This window comes from Cricetulus griseus, chromosome 4, assembly GCF_003668045.3.
Source record: "Cricetulus griseus strain 17A/GY chromosome 4, alternate assembly CriGri-PICRH-1.0, whole genome shotgun sequence".
In the NCBI taxonomy this organism is placed as follows: Eukaryota; Metazoa; Chordata; class Mammalia; order Rodentia; family Cricetidae; genus Cricetulus; species Cricetulus griseus.
Window position 1 is genome coordinate 64,925,933 of NC_048597.1, and position 15,750 is coordinate 64,941,682.

The 15,750-nt window shown below is 42.4% G+C and overlaps 1 long non-coding RNA gene across 1 annotated transcript; it reads right to left on the reverse strand.

Moving 5' to 3' along the window:
• Positions 1-2,195: 2,195 nt before the first annotated feature.
• On the reverse strand, positions 2,196-10,524 carry LOC118238801. Its single transcript, XR_004769967.1, has 2 exons — positions 9,200-10,524; positions 2,196-2,508 (listed from the first exon to the last, which is right to left on the reverse strand). It is a non-coding gene; the product is annotated as an uncharacterized LOC118238801 (long non-coding RNA).
• Between the last annotated feature and the right edge of the window lie 5,226 nt (positions 10,525-15,750).

The following is a 15,750-nucleotide window of genomic DNA, read 5'->3' on the forward strand; positions in this document are numbered from 1 at the left end:
AGGATTAAGAGGTGGAGTCTTCTTGAAGGAGGTGTGTGTCTGGGTGTGAACTTTAAAGTTACAAAAGACACACACCATTCCCAGTGTGCCCTCTCACTCTGCCTCTTGCTAGTAGATCAAGATAGGAGCTTTCAGTGGATGTTCCGGTTATTCTTGCCACCATGCCTTTGCTCCACCATCTGGGACTATAACCCTGTGAAACCACAAGCCAAATGAAACACTTAAAAAGAAGTGATTGGTCATGGTTTTTTATCACAACAATAGAAAAACAACTAATATGTCTTGGTCTCTGTTAAGAAAATGTGAGAAGCTGGGCAGTAATGGGGCTAACCTTTAACCCCAGCACTTGTGAGGCAGAGGCACGTGGATCTCAGTGAATTCTAGGCCAGGCTACACAGGGGATTCCAGGACAGCCAGGACTGTTACACAGAGAAACCCTGTCTTGGAAAAACAAACAAAACAAAACAACAACAAAAAAAAATGAAGAAGGAAGAGGAAGAAGAGGAGTAGTTATAGGGCATGGTAAAGAAGGAGGAAATAGAGCATAGACACTTTTTTTTTTTTTTTTTTTTTTTTTTTTTTTTTTTTTTTTTTTTTTTTGCAGAGGACACCTCATTTCAACCCAAACATTCCATATGAAACAGAGTCAGAGTTCTCCCACAAATCTCAGGAAAGAAAGATCATCCTTTAGCAATGAAGCAACATGACCAAGACTGGGAAGGGCAAATGGATCATCAACATTATAAATCGATCCATAAGATAAAAATTTCCAGAGGAAACTCTCCTTGTCTCTTCTAATTTTAAACACTAATTACTCCCGGTTTTGTTTATGTAAGTGGAGCTAATAATGACACGTGTCTTTTGACCATTGAACTGACTGTATCTGTGTTTGGGCAATGGTAATTTATTTTGGCTCACATGCTCCAGTTGGTGCTAATTACTTCAAAGGATAAGGGATTTCTCTTCTAATGGGGAGAACTGCAGAACGCCTGTCCATTTACAGTTCATGAGCCTAATGTCCAATTATCAATGCATTCCCCACCAGCATGGACTTAGCACCCTTCTCGAAGAGATTCGACTTCACATTATCAGCCATTCCCTAGACATGGCCTCATTAAAACTTGCTTTCTAGTAACTTGTAGGTGTGCCTGTATGGTTCTCTGTACCAAGGCACTTTGGAGTCATAGCTGCACTCCAGATACAGACCTACCTTCTAGCTTCCAGGTCAAATTCTTCTCCCGTCTAGCCTGCTCCAATCACTTTCATCGAAGACTGAGTTTTCCTCCTCTGAAAGTCCAGGAGCACTTTGCTGATCACCGACTGCCTCGAAGACTCAGAAAAACTTACTGTAATTGTTTATTGACATTTGCTCTCTTTGCCTTATCTGAGTTATCTTTGCCCTGGTGAGACTGAAACTTTCCCCGGTGAGTAGTAAATGATTTATATGTTTAGTTAATTGAGGTTTTTCCCTAACATCCCGCCTGCAGCAGGCAGATTTTTCAGTTTGTGTATTTTAAAATGTTTTAAAGTTTTATATAGGAAAGGGATTCCTATAGACATATCTTGTTACACTGTGTGACATTTTATTGTGTTTTGTAGATAATATACTTTTACAGCTTAAGGGTTCTAGCAGCCCTAAATCAAACATGTCTTTAAGTGGACTAGAAATACAACAGAATGGGGAAGTACTCGTCAAGTACTTAGAAGACCTTGGACTCTATCCCCACACTCTACACCATCAAAACAAACAAAAACTGCTCTAGCAATGCCAATTGCCCAATGGCATACTTTTTGTGTCTCTGTGTCACTTAAGATAGGGTCTCTATCCTTGAACTCACTATGTAGAACAGACTGGCTTAAAACTCACAGAAATATGCCTGCTTCCTGCCTCCACTGGGTTGAAAAGCATGTGCCATCATGCCCAGCTGTGTCACGTGCTTATAATTTTGCCAATATTTCACATACTTCATTATTGCTAGGTATGTGACTGTGCTCTTTGCTCCGTGATCTGTGATGTAAATGTCCATGATGTCATGGGTTCTCATTTTAAAAGCAGCTACATCAGTTGACGAATGCCGTGTGAGTTCTGACTGTCCCACCAGTAGGTTGGCTCCCCACTTCTCTCCCTCTTCCTGGGACTCCCCCTTATCTGAGACACAAGAGCATTGAAATTATGTCACGGTGGCCCAGATGTGTCCAAATGGAAGGAAGAGTCACACATTTCTTACTTTAATTCAAAAGTTAGAAATGGTTATGTTTAGAGAGGAAAGTTTGCCAAGGGCTGAAATGTATTGAAAACTGGGCTCCTTACACAAAATAGCCACTTGAATGCAAAGGAACAGTTTGAAGGTGCAACTCCAACAAGCCCGTGGGTGATAACATAGTTAACAGCCTTATTGATGACACAGAGACGGTGTTCATGGTCTAGGTAGAAGATCAAAGTAGCCACAGCATTCCTTCAAACCCAAGCTCTCTTCAGTTCTGTGAATACAGAAAGAGGGAAGGAGGCTGCAGAAGAAAATGAAAAAGAGGTTAGCTCAGAGGGCATGAAGAAAAAATAAAAGTGCCATCTCTATAACAAAGAAGGACAGTGTGACACAACAAGCCTCACTGCAGGAGCCACAAAAGGCTCCAGGTCTAACCACTAAAACCAGTGAAGACACTGACACTCAGTAACAGATTTTCACTGTAAACAAAGCAGGCTGGTCTTGGAAGAGGAGGCTATCGAGGGCTTTCAGAGCTACAGAGAATTCAGTGGCTGGCTTCAAATGTTCAAAGGTCAGCCTGACTTTTGCCAGGGGACAAGCTGCTGGTAACTCAAAGTTCAAGGCAAAGCTCACTTACTACTATAAAAAGCCTGGAGCCCTTAAGGGTTACTCTGTATCTACTCTGCTGTCTTGGCTAAGTGGGACAAAGTCTGGGCCATAGTTCATCTGTTTATAAAGTGGTTTACTGAAGATTAAACCCACTATTGTGACGACTACCCCCCAAAGTAAGTTTATTTATCTCAAGTATTGTTGCTCATTAACAAAGTGCCTAAGAGCTCATTTGGGGACTCACAGTGCGTTAAATGCCCCTGCACCCTCCATGCTCGGCATCTATTTTTTCTTACAAGGAGCAATTCCAAAACTCAGTTCTTAGTTTTAGAAACGTATCAGACCATAGATAAGCAACTCACCCGATGGGTGTGGGCATAGTAAACTGGAGACTTTTGGAAAGGGTTCACCTTCCCAGGTGCCATGAGAGACACTTGTGACCCATGGGAGGTCTTGTATATTAACAGAAGTTAAGAAGAAGCTGGCCCCCGTGTATGTGAATGACTTTGAAGGGCTTCAGTGGAGGAATGACCGCAGATGTCGTGCAAATAGCAAAAGGAGGAGAATGGGGAGTCTGAAGAAGCAGTTGAGTGGTGCAATCTCACCACAGAATTTACGAAGTTAAGACTTGCTTTTTAAGTGGCGTTTTTTTTCCCAACCTTTTTTATTTGAATTAGAAACAGGATTGTTTTACATGACAATCCCAGTTCCCTTCTCCCACCCGTCCTCCCCTACCCCCTCAAATAAAACCCCATCTGTCACATATCCTTTCTGCTCCCCCTGGATGGTGAGGCCTTCCATAGGGTGTCATCAGAGACTATCGTATCCTTTGGGATAGGGCCTAGGCCCACCCCCGTGTGTCTTGGCTCAGGAAGTATTCCTCTATGTGGAATGGGCTCCCAAAGTCCACACCTATGCTAGGGATAAGTACTGGACTACTACAGGAGGTCCCGTAGATTTCTGAGGTTTCCTCACAGAAACCCATGTTCCTGGGGTCTGGAACAGTCCCATCTACTCTTGGCAAAGAAGCTATGAACACTGTTAAATAACCATGAAGTCTCTGAAATATTATGTAAATTTAGAAGGGAAAGCAGTTCTTCTTTGAGAAGAACACCTGATGTTCTCAGTCAGCCAGGCACAGTACCTATGCTTTTAATGCCAGCAGGAGGGAGAGCATTAGGCTAATCTGGTCTACGTAGTGAATTCCAGGACAGCCAGGACTATGCAGTAAGACTGTCTCAAAAAAAGACAGTCTTGGGTGCAGAGGTAGGTGGATCTCCGTGAGTTTGAGGTCAGCCTGGTCTACAGAGGGAGTTTCAGAACAGCCAGGACTGTTATACAGAGAAACCCTGTATTGAAAAAAGAAAAAGAAGAAGAAGAAGAAGAAGAAGAAGAAGAAGAAGAAGAAGAAGAAGAAGAAGAAGAAGAAGAAGAAGAAGAGAAAAAAATGTAATTAAGCAGTTTCTTGTACTACAGGGATAACTTTCATGAAGGAAGAAGTCCATTAATGCTTTTAGCCCAATATTCCAAGAATTATTTTGTTTTAAGAAATTGCTGCAGCTCTCCCAACTATTACCACCCACCAAGCTGGTCAGCCAACAGCTATCAAAATTGAGGCAAGAACATCCACTAGGAAAACAAAATGTCAGTGTGGGAGCAGGTTTTATAGTGTGGTTGGTAGAGTGCATAGTGAACACGTGCAAGGTCCTGCACTTGATCCCCAGAACCACATAAACGGGGTGTGGTGGTGCATGCCTGTAATCCCAGCACTCTGGAATACAGTGTAATCAGACTTTCCTTGTACCGCCAGACCCCAAATAATAGCATGGAGACTTATTATTAATTATGAAAGCTTGGCTTTTAACTTAGGCTTGTTCCAAACTAGCTCTTCTAACTTCAATTAACCTTTTCTTATATGTTCTGCTTTTTATGCCTCCTCCATTCATTATGTCCGACTTGCTCAGAGTCTTGCTGGCATTTCCCGTGAGCTTAGATTCTAACCCTGAGTTCCTCTTTCTCCCCCAGAAGTCCCATCTATTCTCTCCTGCCTAGCTCTTTATTAAACCAAATAGACCTTAGGAAGAGACACGTCTTTACAGGCTATTGTCAGATGTACAAAACCTGCTTCAGCTACATAGTGTGTTTAATGTCAGCCGAGGGTACACAAAAGCACATCTATGTGTACATGTGTATACATATGTAGACGTATATAGTATATATGTATGCACACATATATAATGTGTGTATTTGTGACTCACTTTAATGTAGCATTTGCTTTGCTTTATTGCAGTAGTCTTAAACCCAACCCACAACGTCTCTGACGCACACTTATACATCCACAAGCATACAAATAAAATTACCGAAGTCTGTGGTAGGTGATGGATAACACAAAAGGTAGCAGTCACACCTAGAAAGAAAAAAGGCTTGCTTGCTGTAGGAAATGATTGGAGGTAGGGTCACAGGATTGAATACTCAACTACTCCTAACAAAGGAACCCAAATGATGATATGGCGTTTACTGAATGAACTGTTTAGATGAACACTGCAGGTGAAGCACCAACTGCAGGTATGATTGCAGCCACTGAATACAAAGAGTAAATGAGGAGCATACTGTGACTGAGGACATATGGAACAAAGGAAAAACAGGAAGCAGGTCAACCCTCATTTGTTTGTTTATCCTTCACTTGTTTATCTAGCAAACCTTTATTGGTATGTCTTAATGTCAAATTCTGTGCTTACACTGCAGATACAAAAGTAAACAATAATATCTAACTCTTGCTGTTCAGCGCTGAGTGCTATGGCCACTGGCCAAATCTGTCTGGACATCAATAAAGTTTTATTGGAACACAGCCATAACACTTCGTTTTATGGGTGTCTTCCCTTTGTCAGTAAGTAGTTAAGTAGTACTAATAGAGACCCTGTATCTTGCAGTTCTGAAATATCTGTTAACAGCATCTGTAGAAATAAATAGTTGATCTTGACTAAAATACACAGAAAACAGTTCCACGTGGAGACAGTGCCACAGAAGACATACACTCTTGAAAAATCAAGGAAGGCATCTTTGGCTAGCACTGTGGGGGCCGAGACCATGTGCACCTTGTTTGCTGCTATGTTACAAGTGACTGTATGGTGCCTGGCACCTAGTATGCACTCAGTTCGTGTTTGTTGAATAAATATATAAAGGACAGGGCTAAAGAGATGTCTCTGAGGCTGCTCTTCTAGAGGACCTGGGTTCAATTCTCAGTACTCACATGGCAGCTGTAACTGCAGACCCAGGAGATCTGATACCCTGTGTATGTGCATATATACATGCAGGCAAAACACCCATACGCCTCAAAACAAATCATTTTTTAAAAAATCCCACAATATGATCATGATCCATTGCATACACGAATGAAATTGTCAAAGAATAAGTAAAAATTATTTTTAAAATACAAATATATTGTTTGAAGGTGAGAATAGAAAGCTGATAAGCCAGGATGTGTGGATGGATAAGCACAGCACACAAGATGACCGAGTGCCATTGAGAAGTGGTTCAGTCAGAGAGGATGTCCTCTGTGGTTTGGGGAGGAAGAGGTAAGACAGAAGACCAGTAGGAGTTGGCTCTGCCAGGGGCAGTTAGCCTTCAGTATAAAACTAGAGCTCTATTGGGAGCCACTGCATTTTACGGTTTAAGACAAGCTCAGAATGTGTCTTCAGAAGGATCACTTGGGGCACTTTGTGGAGAATGGCAAGCCTGGGGCAAGGAGCTTGGCTATGAGTTACAACAGAATTCCAGGGGCTCACAGGCAGTGACACTGGGGATAAGATCCATAGAGGAGTTGAAGGGAGATTTAGGAAGTAGGGATAGCCCGAGTCTGAATGCTGTTGAGACTGGAGAGCGGGCGAGAGAAGGGGAAAGTTAAAGAGAATGACAAGGATTGTTATAAAATATTTTTTATCTATTCTTTCACGGTTTTATACCTACTCACAACATATCTTGATCACATCCAACCCCACTACCCTTTAGGCTTGAAATTTTGAGTAGAAGGTAGAGGCCTTCACTGAAATGCAAAACACAAAAGGAATAAAAAAAGGTAAGGAGGGTAAAACCATTGGCTTGTTTGAAACATTTGTAATTAAAAAATTCAGGATATATTTTGAATAAATAAATTCCAACCTCAAATAAGGAACTGGTGCTGATGCAGAAGACAAGGGTTCCGTTCCCAGCATCCACCCTGGGGGCTCGCAACACCTATAATTCCAGCTCCAGAAGATCTAGTGGCCTCTCCTGGACTCCAGTGGCATCTTACATGCCTATGCATATACACCCACACAAACAAACATGCATATAATTAATTAAAGTTTAATTTCCAAAATATAAAAGAATAGACTCAAGTAAGTATTGTAGTGTGAAGAAAATTGGGAATTATTAAAATCTAGAGAATAAATTAAAATCATAAGGGTAGATGTCAGCTCCTAGAAAGAGAGAGAAAAAAGAAAGAGTTTAAAAGGAAAGGGAGGAAGGGAGTCAGGAAAGGGAGGGAGAGAAGGGGGACACAGGGAGGAATCCAGAAAAAAAGCCAGGAAGATGCCCATGTTTAATAGAAGAATGGAGCCCAAGAAATCCAAAGGGAAATCAAGAAAGAACATTTCAAGATCAGGAACAAAACAGTAAAATTTCATGCAAAAGAAATAAAGGACATGATTTGGTCAAGGTCAAGTGTTCCAGATGATTAAGAATGTCTAGTGTATAAATACTGGAGCAGAGAAACAGGCAGGGCTGATTTACAATTGTCCTTCACGATAGCATTTTTGATAGAGGACAACAGTGGAAGCCAGATACCCAGCCAAGACCTGAGAGTGGGGAGTGGGTGGGGTGGGGGTGCAGGCAGTGCTGAGAGTCTGGGCAGGGTGCCTTAGAGGAGTTTGGTAGCTTGCTCTCTAGTTGCTCGTGGCTCTCTTGCATGCTCTCTCCTCTCTTCCCCCTTTCCTTTCCACCTTCCACCTTCCCCTCTCACTCCTCAGTAAGAGAGTTGTGCTGAAGCTTAAACTCCAGATGAGGGGAAATGATATTTTCATTTTAATAATCATGAAAAGTCGGTTTCTGCAGCAGATGACTTCACAAGTTTTATCTCTTTAGAAAGAGAAATGTACTGACCCAACCTGTTCTCTTTTTCTGCTTAGTTTCCAAGAAGCTTAGAATCAAATTCGGTTCCCCTGGCTGACGGGTAGCACTCACAGACACTTCCCTCACCTGCTTTCTGTTCTGTTTTATACCTACATATCTTACTTTAAAATAATTATCATGTGTACTTTACAAAAACTTTCTTATTTACTATTCACAGCATCTGTCCTCCACCCAGCAGTGTGACACACAAACAACATGGCTACAGCTACAGTCTGGAGGAGGTGTTAGCTGAGAGGGGCAGGGCTGGCTTTCCAGAACTATGCAGTATGGTACTACACCATTCTCTTGTTATGGCGACTTTGGCTATGTAAATGAGAAGGAAACCATTCTGCTGTTTTAGCCATTCTTATTTTGTATCCCTGTCAGAGCAGCTGAACCTGGGGCCTGCCATACAGAGTCACCAAGGAATGGCAAGCTGCACACTGAGCTAACATGGAGCAAAAACCCTGTAAGTCACAAGGCAGAGTAATCAGGTGAGTTAGGCATGACCTCAACCTCAGGAAACGCAGCTGGGGACAGAAAATGGCAGGTACATGCATTTCAACCATGCAAGAAAAGAACAGACACAATACCCGAGGGCAGGATGATGGCCCAATTCACAGACATTAGGGACAAGGATCGTCATGACACACGGGTAATATTTGAGTTCAGCTTTCAAGGAGAGATAAAAATTTGACTCATAGCACTGAGTAACAAGAAGGTTAAGAGTCTAGCTCAATGTTAAGGCTCTTGATGAGCACTCAAGGCCCTGGGTTCAGTCCCCAGCACCTCTGGAGATTAGCAAGACATCTCAGGCAGAAGAAATGTATGTTTCCTTGGGATTTTAGATCCCAGACATTCTAGGAACATGAACCCCCAGAGTAGTTCCAGGTCACCCCATACACTCCCAAATAGGACACATTAATGTTGTAAAACTATGACAAAAAAAGTTCCAGTGTTTAGGAGAATCAAAGGTTTTTCCAAGCCTCTGGTCTCCCTTATTTACCAAGAAGCCCTTGACCTGATCATTTCGGAGCATTTTGGTGAATTAATTGGAGCCTTTCCCAAGTATGGCTGCATGAACTTATTTTGAATTACAGAAAGTGCAAGAAGACAGCCAAACTGTATTCTTCTACAGAAATACCCACAATGACAACTTTCCCCCAATGCACCAATTAGTATTCTTTAAGGAAAGGACTGAAGTCTTACACTAGACATCGGTTGCTTCATAGTACCTGGTAAAGAAGCGAGCTCTGAGCAAGCCTTGATGATGCTGTTTTGAGTGAGAGTAAAGGGATTTGTTGTTGTGTTGTTCTATAGTACTGTCCATTGGAGTAGTGTGCCATTTCAGTCCACATATGCAGCCTGTGATGATTAGATCAAGTATTTTGGTGATTCAGCTATCATCATCAGTTTGGGTTGAGAATGTTTAATATCTTCTCAATCCGCTGTTGTGAAAGACACAACTAATTGCTGACAACATCGTCACTCTACAGTGGTACCGAACAAGAAGAATTATGCTTCATATCCAGCCTTGCATCGAGAGTCTAGACTCAGATACCGAGAAGGAAGGTGTTGAGTTTGTGTAGGAGAAGAAGGGTCTCAACATAAAGGACCTGAAGCTCGAGGTATAAAAGGGTTGGCTGTGTGAAACAGCTGGAAGGAAAATCTGCCTCTCCGATGTGTTAGAAACAGGTAAAGTAGGCCTGTAACCTTGAGCCAAGTTTAAACTTTCCTGAACTCATCCTCCCATAGTTCAAGCCTATAGCATTAAGTTAGCCCAGAGAGTTCTCTTCAATTGGACCGAAAAATATGGACTATTGGTTGCTTAACTTCTAAACTCCTGGATAACCTATGAGTCATTTGCTCTTCTAGCCACAACCTTTCATCCTCTACTCTGCTCTCTTCATAGCAGCTGGAGTGATCACTTTGAGCCTAAGTCGGATTCTGTGGCACTTGTAATCAGACCCCTCCAGTGGCTCCCCGTCTCCTGTGGAGTTAGAACCTCATGTCCAGCAGGTTCCCCTGCTGATATGTGGCCATCATTTCACATTCTGCTCCGGCTACTCTGGCCACTTTGCTTTTCCAAGGATGCTCAATTAAATTCACACAACAATACCATTTCAAATGATGTCTGGAACGTTCCTTTCAGTTGTCACAGGTACAACCCTTCACGACTCAACTCCAGCATCACCTCCACTGAGCAGCACATGCTTGACCTTGCGGCCTTTGCACTTTGCTTAATAGAGTCTTAGAGAGACCTCAGGAAACCCTGCTGTGTCTTCCATGTGCAACTTCTCTTTTGTTCTCCCCCTCACTAAATATACAGTCTGTTGTTTGGAGACTGTTTCTGCTTTATTCATCCAAGTCTGTATTTCTATTGCTTAGAAATACATATGGAATATAGAGGCACTCTGTAAATACTTAATGGAAGAGTATTCAGTGGAGAGTGGTGGTACATGTCTGGAATCCCAAGCTCTCTGGACATAGAGGCAGAACGACCGGGAATTCAAGGTTATTCTTGACTTTGTAGAACATTTGAGGTAACCTTGGGTTAAAAAGCCTGCATCAAAAAGCAAAAACAAAACAACAGTAACAAAACCAAACAAAGGGGTATTTAGAATGAGATACATTTTTCATAGGTTGACTTCTTTTTGGTATCAGATTTTTTTGTTCATTAATTAAAAAGTCTGGGTCCAAAGAGATGGCTCAGCAGGTAAAGAGCTTGCAGAGCAAGCCTGACAACCCAAGCTCAATCCCTGCAACCCTCATAAAGGGAGGAGGAGGGGGCTGACTCCACACAATTCTCCTCTGACTTCCACATGCACTCCATAGCAGGTGCATGCCCAGATACACACACCATTTACACATTATGATAAACAAGATTTTTAACTAAAAAAATATTGTAGGGAGGTGTCAGACAGCACTCAGGTATGATTAATGCTCTCAGCCTTGGTCAGAAACATTTCTATTTACAGTGGGCTGCAGGTACTAGAGACCCATAAGAGGACAGTAGAGAATGAATGACAGTTACATGCTCAGCCCTACAAGGGACATCTGTAGTACCCCCTCCCAGGTGCAGAGAACATCTTGACTGAAGGAAGAACTACAGAATAGGAAGATGTGCTGGGAAATGCTGTCATCAGATGTGGCATGGCTGATACACTCATGGCAGCAGTGACTCCCGTCCAAGATAGGCCCATCAACATTACATCATGGATGGGGGTGGGCACTTGAGGCCCCACCCCTACCTGAGGAGCTGTCGGAGCTAATTGTTGCAATGGGATGGAGAGACATATCCTCCTCCAATGGTGTAGCCACTGAAAAATGGCTACAAGTAAATAATCCTCATTCATGTTCATGCAAGCAACCCTTGTTAAATGAAATGGGCACACACAAGAAAAGGTGTGTTAGTAGAAAGGGATTAATGGCAAGAGCAAGAGGAAAAGATAAGAGAGGGTAATTGGGAATAACGTGATTGATGAAAGCACACTGTATTTATAATACGAGATTATGAAAAATTAAAATGTAAAACTCTAAAACCTTTGTAATTACAAAAAATGTTACTATGCTTAATCATTTTACTCTTCTAATAAGATTATACATGAGCAGGGCAGTGATGGCACATGTCTTTCATCCCAGATCTTGAGAGGCAGAGGCAGGCAGATCTTTTTGAGTTTGAAGCCAGCCTGGTTTACAGAGATAGTTCCAGGACAGCTAGAGCTGTTATACAAAGAAACCTTGTCTCGAAAAACCAATAATAATAGTAATAATAATAACAATAATAATAAAGAATTTTTAAAAAGAGATTGTATATGAATGCTATCTGACAAATAATTCAAACTGAAAAATGTAATTCTTTTCTCTGATATAAAATCAATGATGACCATCCCTGAGTCAACTAATTTTTGTCAGTTACAAGATTTTATTTATAGCGTGTTCGCATGTGCTTACGTGCATGTGTGTAAAACAGAGAGGAAGAGGAGAGAGGGAGGGAAAGGGAGAGAGAGAATAGTGCCTAGGAAGGCCAACAGAGATTATGGAGTCTCTGGAAATGGAATTATAGATGCTTGTAAGGTGTCTAAATGTGCTGGCTACTGAACTCAGGTTTCCTAGAATAGCAAGCAAGTACCTTTAACCATTCAGCAAACTCTCTAGTCCAATTTTTGCTTCTTTTAGACATGGTCTCCATGTGGTCTTGAACTTGCTATGTTACTAAGCAGGGCAAATTCCAGGACACTCCTGAAGGATCAACTGGTCAAGTGGACAACTCCCACACCTAAGGGCCCAGAAGTCCTGCCCTATCACTCTCTCCTGGGGTGGGTTCCATCACCTTGTCAAATCCAGATAGCTATCATTTCCTGTCTGAGTGAACCATGAGACAGGCATAGGTGCAATGTAACTGTGTCAGCCTTTACAAAGCCATTGTGTCCATTATCTTGTTTTACGGGCACTATCACTATCAGGTGGTTTGGACTGAGGCAGGTTGTGTTCCTGCTGAACTGGAATGAAGTGTCTGGAGGTGTCAGAGATGCACACAGTGTGCCAACTCTGGGAACCGGCTTCAGTGGCGATTCACGTCTGCAATAGGCTGCTTCACACAGGCTGAGCTTACATACTTCCCCAACACCAAGTCTTTTCTTCTGCAAAAGGAGTCGCAAACAAATCCAACCCCCCAACCCCATGTTGTAAAGGAAGCAGTGTTAGCTTCTCTAAGTAGACCAGACCCTGTGTAAATTGCTCAGTGAGTGACCAAAACCCATTACCAATGGCCTTAACTGATTCCTGGAAAGATTAGTGATCACATCTGGTAGACAGTCTTGCCCAAATCTCCTCACTGGAGAACAAAGCGGAGGGATGAAGGAATCTAATTTTATGACCCCCCAGTTTAAGGAGCCACTCTTGGAGATTTGTTCACTGATGTGGCTGTACATGCATTGAGCACCTGGCTTTGTATAAAACGTTGGACCCCAGGTTTTGAGTCAGTCAAATCAGTTGGAATGTTACACAGGTCTTGTGTGGAAGGTATTCCTAGAACACTGGGCGAAGACAGTCCTACCTCCCAGAAATCACATCAGTGCACACAGCAAGGAGTGCCTTAGGAGAATGAACGAGAACCCCGAATGAGTCTGTTTTACATGGCCTTTGTCAATCCCTCCGGGTCCCTAGACTTTTATTTTCTCCTCCGGGATAGTTTAGTAATCACAAGATGACTGGAAAGCAGAATAGGACAGCATTTTCTTTGGGGGGGGGGGCTTTGCAGTGTGTGAAGTGCTGCTCAGCAAATGCTTTTTCCTTCTCTTCTCTCTCCACTCCTCTCTGCCTCTCCTTTCCCCTTCCTCTACTCCACTCCCCTTTTCTCTATTCCACTTTGACGGCCTTCCTGTGGTCAGAGAGGCACTTCCACAGCTGATTTGCTTTCATCCCTTGAGGGACAGCATGGTCGGAAATCCTAGGCCCCAATTCGTTTCCTTAGTGTATATGTCACATGATGGCTCAGAGCCGCCGATAGATCCAACTCTTGCCTGATTTAGACACGTTTTTCCAGTTTGTTGCAATACGAGGGATGGAATCAAGATGAGCATTGATCTTTATTTCCAAAAGATACACATATACCTCGGGACGAGGTTGTTTCTGAAGTACGCAGTATTTCCAGTCAGTTCATACTAATGAGCTAACCTAGGCTCACCCACAACTTCACCCGCCTTCATCTACAGGCCCTGGAACTTGGGATAGAATTGTAACAATGACAGGAAACGTCATTGTTGATGCATTGTTATTGCATATTCTTGATGCATTTTTTTTCCCTCAGCTGGTAAATTGAGGCTCAGGAGAACGATCCAGTTACGATACAGCTAAATCAACACTAGGAAATGCTGAACTCTGACCTTCTGACCCCAATTTCATTCTTTCCAATGCTCTGTGTATTCTCGCCAGGTCCAAAGGGTTGAGCAGTCACAGGCTCACATTGCTTCCATGCACAATCCTTTCTTTTTTGGATGGATTTCCCTCTTTGGACATGCTCCTTCAACATTCAAACGTTCTCTCTGAGTCAAACCTCTCCAGCCTCAGGGCCATCAAGACCAAAGGCAGACCTGCGTATTTAGTTTAGCACACCAATACTTTATGTTCCAATGCCTGTCTTTGCAATCAGTGCGATATCTCCGCAGGAATCATAAAGACTCTCTGTTTCTTCTTACAGACTAGTCACCAAAGGGAAATGTGTTACCTGCCCCAGGTCATACAGCTAGAAAGCAGTAGGGCCAAAATCTAGGACAGACCTAGCCAGTGCCAAGTGGGTTATTGCCTTAGTGCCCCTCAGCACAGCTTTGACTTTGAGAAGGTAACCTGGTGATTGAAGTTCATCCCAAGGGGTAATTGACTCCTGGCTCTTTCCTAGGGGTGGTGGCCTGTGATCTGGGGCTCTGGGACATTTCTACAAGCCTAACCACATACTAAGTGGTGAGAACTAGGGCAAGTCACTTTACTCCCCCTCAGATGCGAGGAGCGATAATGCCTCCCCCAGCAATTGTGAAAACTAAGGATTAGGAGAGATAAGGTTCCAGCTTCAACCAGTAGTCTGTAAAAGACAGACAGACAGCCCCAAATATCAGTAAATGACCTAACTATTCTAATCCATATGTTAACCAGGATGTTGTTTGCATATGTTATTGTGAGGCATTTCCTTAATTTTTTAAGGTTATTTTTATTTATGTATATGTGTCCATGTGAGTCTATGTCACATGTGTGTCAGTATCCTAGAAGCCAAAAGAGGACATCAGATTCCCTGGAGCTGGAGTTCTAGGCAGTTGTAAGTCACCTGATACAGATGCCAGGACCAAACTCAGGTCCTCTGGAAAAGCTGGGAGGACTCTTAGATGCTACTGCATCTCTCCAGCCTCTTGTAAGCCTTTTGTAACACCTTGCTTAAATGGGCAGACTGTGTGCAATAAATGTAGAAATAACTTTAAGAACTATTGAATTTTTATACCTGATCTAATACCTAAGTTTACTTATGGTTTCTCACGTCGTTATACAACCCTTTTAATCTTGACAAAAACACACTGTTGACATATTAACAAACATGTATTGAGTACATATCAGGGGCTCAGATGTTTCCTATTTCCCAGCATTCCATTTGATTCTAGCAGAGGTAGATCCTATTGTTGTCTCCAATAAGAAAACTAAAGTCCAAAGTGTCTGAATACCTCAGTTACATAACACTTAAGAAAAATGTTATGTATTAGAGAGGCACATAAGATACATTTGATGGTGCCTAGAATCAGCCCTGTCAAAAGAAAGCATTCAAATGTTGTGGGTGACTTGCAGACTTGCAATCCAGTGGATACAAAAAGTGAGCAAGATATAGCTAATCGATTGTGAATTTATGAATCTATGTGTGTGGGGGGGGCATGTGCTTGTTTGTATGTGTGTATATATGTATGTGTTTGTGTCTGTGTATGCATGTATGTGTGTCTATGTCTTATATGTATGTATGTGTGTGTGCCTGTGTGTATGAATGTGTATGTGTGTGTTTGTATGTATGTTTGTATGTGTGTCTATATGTATGTGTTTGTGTCTGTGTGTCTATGTATATGTGTGTGCCTGTGTCTATGTGTCTGTGCCTGTGTATGCATGTGTCTGTGCCTGGGTGTATGTATGTGTGTTTGAGTGTGTATCTATGTTTGTGTTTGTATGTGTGTCTGTCTATGTGTGCATGTGTGTATACATCTGTGTGTAAGGGGGAAATTGTGTTTAGTAGGCAGGACTGTGAACACATATTAAG